Raw genomic sequence first — 5,946 nt, 5'->3', positions numbered from 1 at the left:
CAGATCATGTCAGGAGGGTCCCTAGGAAGAGCCAAGGGAGGATCTGAGCAGCACAGAGGGAGAGTGGTTGGATGAGCCCAGGGTCTCCTTATTCTCAGGGCTCTAGTGACACTGCTGTCGCCAATCCCCACCAAGCATGGACTGCACAATTATGGGGCATGGTTGGAGAGATGGAGGGATGGCTGTTGTCAAGGGGGAAGCCTGCAATGATCACCTGGAGGTTAACAGTTGAGCCAAGGTACACATTTACCCACGCACTCATCTGTCACCTGCTGCCTGAGCAGCCATCCTTCACCAAGGTGATGGCGGGGAACACAGGTGTCTTCTTAAGGCTAGCAGGAAGTGGTTGACTCACATGTGGCAGGCAGCAGTTAACCTGAAAAGGCTCCCAGCAGCTCAGTCACCTGTGACACAGGGCATGGACAACCCTTCTTGCTCCAAATTCTTCAAGCCGTGAAAGACTCCTTGGAGCTATAACTTTAAACTTCTAGGATGAAGAAGACTGAGTTTCCCTTGGAGACCCCAACCTCAGTGTTGGGATGTGAGGGATGGGAAAGCAGAGCATGGTGGGGGATTAAAGGTCTTGACTCGATCATTGCCAAGCGGAACTGGATGTCAGGTGAACTGGGTGTCAGCTGTGATTACCAAGTTTTGCATCATAGGATTTTGGCTGCACACAATGAGCTGGGTACAAGTCAGACATGGTTTTTGTCATTTAGACTCACCGGCTGAAGGCTCTACCTATAGATGAACTCAGAGTGACACTTGTCATATGCAGAGTTCACCTTCAGAGTAGTGTGCAGGGCTTGGGGACAGGAATGGGAGGAGCAGCAGGCAGGGGTGAGGAGGAAGAACACTGAGGATTATGTGGCCAAAAAAGCCAGGTGGCCCACATTCCCATCCCTGTGCCACCTGGATGAAGAGACCATAAGAGACAGTCATTCAGCTGGTTGAGCTGATGCTGGACCCTGATCACAGGGGCCTGCCATCTGTGTTGGTGCCCCTCCTCACTAGTCTGGGTCCTAGAGGGTCAGGACATGGGGCTCAGGTCTCCCAAACCAGGTTGAGATTGATTGAAGCTGTTCCCTGCTGCTTCCATGGCTCAGGTGGCAGCTTGTCAGCCACTTGATGCTAAAGGTCCACTGTGAGCAACTCTCTACCCGAGGTCTAAATCCAAATCCTCTGCCCAGAGGTCTAAAGCAGACCAGTAGGAAGATTTGGTTTGGTGGTAAAGAACATGATCACTTGGTCATTGGCCCCCTGCTTGGGACCTGCTCATAAATCTGGAAGCACCTAGGGTTTCTGTGTCAATGTCTAGAGTGGTGGGGAACATACAGCCATTTACTCAACCTCTCGTCTGATATATGATGAAACAGAGACCCAGAGAATAAAGAGAGGCCACTGAAGCCCTAGCCAGAAATGGCCAAGCTTGTCTGCCTGGACTCCAAGTGGCCCTAGAATCTCCATGCTTTGGTTCTCTGGGATGCACTTCCTAGGGGTGGGGTAGTGGCTCCTGGGGGTCACTGGCTTGGGCACTGTCACCACTTTGGTTGGTTTGCTGCTCTAAGGCACCACCAGTAGAACCCCCACCCCTGGCTTTGCCCATGGAATCTCTAGAAGAGAAACTGCCAGGTCAGGTCTGCTGGGTGAATGAGGTCTTCCTTTTTGGCCAGGCTGTGGGGGTGGGACAGAGAGCTGCTCAGGTGTGGGGTCCGTGCTCAGAATAAATGTCAGGAGTCCAAGGCTGGTGTTGAATCACAGCAGACTCTGACCCAGTGCAGGAGATAAGGATTGTGAGGAGCCGGGTAGTGCCTGGCACATAGTGCATTCAAGGTTGTAGCTGTTGTTTTGGCTTTGATAATAAAGACCAGAGCTAGCACTAAATGGTGGTGCCAGTCTGAGAAACCCCAGGAAGAAAGTCCAGCAAGGAGATGTTTGAATTCAAGCCAGATAGCCAGACTGGGCATCTCTGGATTCAGGACAAATTCCTTCTATTGACCCAGATAGAGTCTTAGGAGTGATGCTTGTATCTGCACCAGCCCTACCACGTGATGCCCCTGGGGGATGGTGGGCACACAGCCTCTGGACAGAGGAGGAATGAGGAAGTATGTGCCCAGGGAGAGGGAGGCTGGGATCTTGGTATATTTATACAACAAACACTCTCCCAGGCCTGCTGGCACCTCCTGGTGCTACAGATGTGGGGAACATGGTTCAGAATACTGTGGTCCTATTACCTTCCCTTTTTGTGTTCTTAGTTTCATTAATAAAAGAATTTAAAAACAAAGAAGGAAGCTTCAAGTTTGAAAGAAAAACAACAGGGCAGGCAAGCTGTAAATCTCTCTAGCGGCTAGGAGGAAGAGAATGGAGAAAAAAATCATGCCTTTTTTTTTTGGCCTTGTTGAGACAGGGTCTCCCTGTAGCCCCAGCTGTCCTGGAACTCACTATGTAGACCAGGCTGGCCTTGAACTCACAGAGATCTGCCTGCCTCTTCCTTCCAAGTGCTGGGATTAAAGGCGTGTGCCACCATGCCTGGCTTAAAAATCATGCCTTTTATAAGTTAGAGACAGTGTATTAAACAAACAAGCTCTCCTGGTTGTGTGTAAGTGCACTACATAAGTGCAATGCCCCACAGGGGCCAAAAGAGTGCATTGGATCCCCTGAAACTGGAGTTACAGATGGTTATTAGCTACCATGTCAGTGCTGGAAATTGAACCTGGGACCTCAGGGAGAACAGTAAGTATCCTTAACTGTTGAGCCATCTCTCCAGCCCCTTGTTTTGTTTTTTAAGACAGGGTAGCCCCTGCAGCCCCAACTGGCCTGGAACTCGCTCTGTAGACCAGGCTGGCCTCAATTTCACAGAGATTTGCCTGCCTCCTCAGTGCTGGAATTAAAGGCAGATGCCACTACACCAAGCTCCTCCTGGCTGTATTTGGTAGGATCTTTTTTTTTTTTTCCTGTCCATGCTTTCTTCGTTAGATGAAACCTGGTGTGCTGGATAGCTTTAGTTGTCAACTTGACACATCTGGGGAACTACCTCCATTGGACTGGCCTGTGGCCATGTCTGTGGGGCATTTTCTTGATTATTAAGTGATGTGGGAAGGCTCAGGCCACTGTGGATGATGCCATCTCTGGGCACGTGGTCCTGTATTATATAAGAAAGCAGGTTGAGGGGACTGGAGAGATGACTCAGCAGTTAAGAACACCGGCTGCTCTTGCAGCGGACCTGGGTTTGATTCCCAGAACCCACATGGTAGCTAATAACCATCTGTAACTCCAGTTCCAGGGGACTCCAATGCCCTTGTCTGACTCTTTGGGCATTGCATGACACAGTGTATTTACACACATGCAGGCAATATACTCATACACTCATAAAATAAAAATAATAAATAAATGCCAGGCGTGGTGGCACAAGCCTTTAATCCCAGCACTTGGGAGGCAGAGGCAGGTAGATCCCTGTGAGTTCAAGGCCAGCTTGATGTACATAGTGAGTTCCAGGCCAGCTGGGGCTACAGGGAGACCCTGTCTCATAAATAAATAGTAAATAAATAAATAAAATATTTTTTAAAAAGAAAGGAAAGCAGGAAACCAGGTTGAGCCTCGAGCAGGGGAGCAAGGCAGTAAGTAGCGTTCCTCCATGGCCTGGGCTTCAGCTCCTGCCTCTGGGTTCCTGCCCAGAGTTCCTACCTTGGGCTCTCTCAGTGATGAACTGTGACCTGGGACATGTAAGCCAAATAAACACTTTTTCCTCCCTAAGTTGGTCAGAGTGCTTTGTCACAGCAAGTGAAGATAATAGAACACCTGGGAGGAAGGGCTTCCTGTCTTCCTCTGCAAACTTTCATACGTTATTTTTTTTTTCTTCGAGAACAATCCTTTTATTATTTTTATTTTATATGTATGAGTATTTTGCCTGCATGTGTGTAAGGGCACCTATGTCCTGCAATGCCTACGGAGGTCAGAAGAGGGCATTGGATCCTCTGGGACTGGAGTTAGGAGAGTTGTTAGTCACCATGTGGGTGCTGGGAATCCGACCCAGGTCCTCTGCAAGAGCAGCTCGTGCTCTTAACTGAGAATAAGTCCTTATAAACCACTTTACATATGTATTTACTTCAGGACAGACTGATGTAGGAAAACACAAGCACTCTTTGAGCTCATCCTAGACAACACTTGACTTCCAGGCCTCAGAGAGAGGGAACTTTTCCTGGAGAATTTTTTCTTTCTTCCTCTGTAAACTCTTTCGTGCTTCAATGTGGACTTGTTTCTCAAGTCTCAGTCTGACAAAATGGTCCATGTAGGGCATCTCAAAGAACCATTTCCTGTTATACCTTTTATTTAGGTGCCAAGGCAGGAGCCACTGCTTGAACTTCTGTGAGATGATTCTTCCAAAGATGTCTCTCTTCCAGGCCTTGCTTTTTCTTGACCACTCTGAAGGAGCCTCAAAGCATCTTCTTTCTCCTGGACAACTTTATCTAATGCATCCATGGAATTGACTACCTTTTCTACTTTTAAAAAATATTTTATTTATTGTTCTATTTTGTGTGTATGAATGTAATGCCTGCATGTAGGTAAGTGCACCAGTGTCGTGCAATGCCCGTGGAAGTCAGAAGAAGGCGTCAGATCCCCTGGAACTGGAGTCACAGACAGTTGTCAGCCGCCATGTGGGTGCTGAGAATTGAACCTGGGTCCGCTGCAAGAGCAGCCAGTGCCCTTAACTGCTGAACCATCTCTCCAGTCCAGGAATCGACTATCTTTTCTAACTGCTCTGGACTGGGCATCAGCAATCTCTGTCACTTGGCCTCCTGCTCTCGAGTTAGAAGCATGTTTCTCTCTTTCAATAGGACATACCAGGTCATAAACATGCAGGTCTTCTTTACTTTTGTTCCTCAGCTGCTGACAGGTCCATGAAGCTTCAGATTTTACTTTTTCTTCCCCCCAAGCCTTTGGGTCATCAAAAAATTCTTCTAGACCTTTCCTTGAAGGTATATGAAGTGATTCACACTGCAGAAAAGATGTGAAGACTGACATGTTCTTATGTAACAAGCTAAGAGAAAACCCTGGGCCAGCAGGGCCCCTGGGGTGTATGAGAGAGCCAGAAGCCTTCAGGAACACCGAGACTCTTCTCCAAAGACCTACCAGACTGGTAGTAGCCATGATTCTCTTATATGTTAATTTTGATGTGACTTTCTGCAGGCCCTACTCTGCTGCCACACCTTGTCCCCAAGACACAAGCCACCTCTACGAATTTCTTTTTTTTTTTTTTCTGAGTCCTTCATGCAGACTGGGCCCTATATAAAGGAGGGAGAAATGTCCCTGATTGCTTGCCAGATAAGTGATAGAAGGAGCAAGTAACCAGAGAGATTCACCCTCAGTTCCCCAATGCTTCCACATGTCGCATGGAAGGTGGGGTATCCTAGGGCTCCCAGATATCTGTATGGGGATAGATGAGCAGGTTGAATGAGCCACTGACATTGATCTTTTTTAAAAATTTTTTATTTTTGGTCTTTTTGAGACAGGGTGTCCCTGTAGCCTTGGCTGGCCTGGAACTCACTCTGTAGACCAGACTGGCCTCCAACTCACAGAGATCTGCCTGTCTCTGCCTCTCGAGTGCTGGGATTAAAGGCATGCACCACCACGCCCGACCTCACCAAGTACATGAAGAGGCAACCTGGGTCAGGTTGAACCTTCTCTGGGGGTACAAATCAGGTTTTGGTCAATGGCAGAGATAAGGAAGTAAGGAATTGTTATTTGTAGCTTCCCTTGAGTATAAATTTTTTTAAAATTACATTTGTTTGTTTAGTGGGGGAGAGGGCATGCATGTCCCATGGTGTGCTTGTAGAGGTCAGAGGACAACTTGTGGGAGTCAGTTCTCTGTCCATATGTGGATCCTAGGGCTGGAACACAAGATGTCAGGCTTGGCAGCAAGCACCTTTACCCACTGAGCCATCTCAC

General features: G+C 48.1%; 1 pseudogene; it reads right to left on the bottom strand.

Moving 5' to 3' along the window:
- Window positions 1–4,153: 4,153 nt before the first annotated feature.
- LOC103734898 lies at window positions 4,154–5,148 on the bottom strand (annotated as a pseudogene).
- Window positions 5,149–5,946: the final 798 nt, after the last annotated feature.

This window comes from Nannospalax galili, unplaced genomic scaffold, assembly GCF_000622305.1.
Source record: "Nannospalax galili isolate Female #2095 unplaced genomic scaffold, S.galili_v1.0 scaffold410, whole genome shotgun sequence".
Classification (NCBI taxonomy): Eukaryota; Metazoa; Chordata; class Mammalia; order Rodentia; family Spalacidae; genus Nannospalax; species Nannospalax galili.
This window is presented reverse-complemented; position numbering and strand designations above follow the sequence as displayed.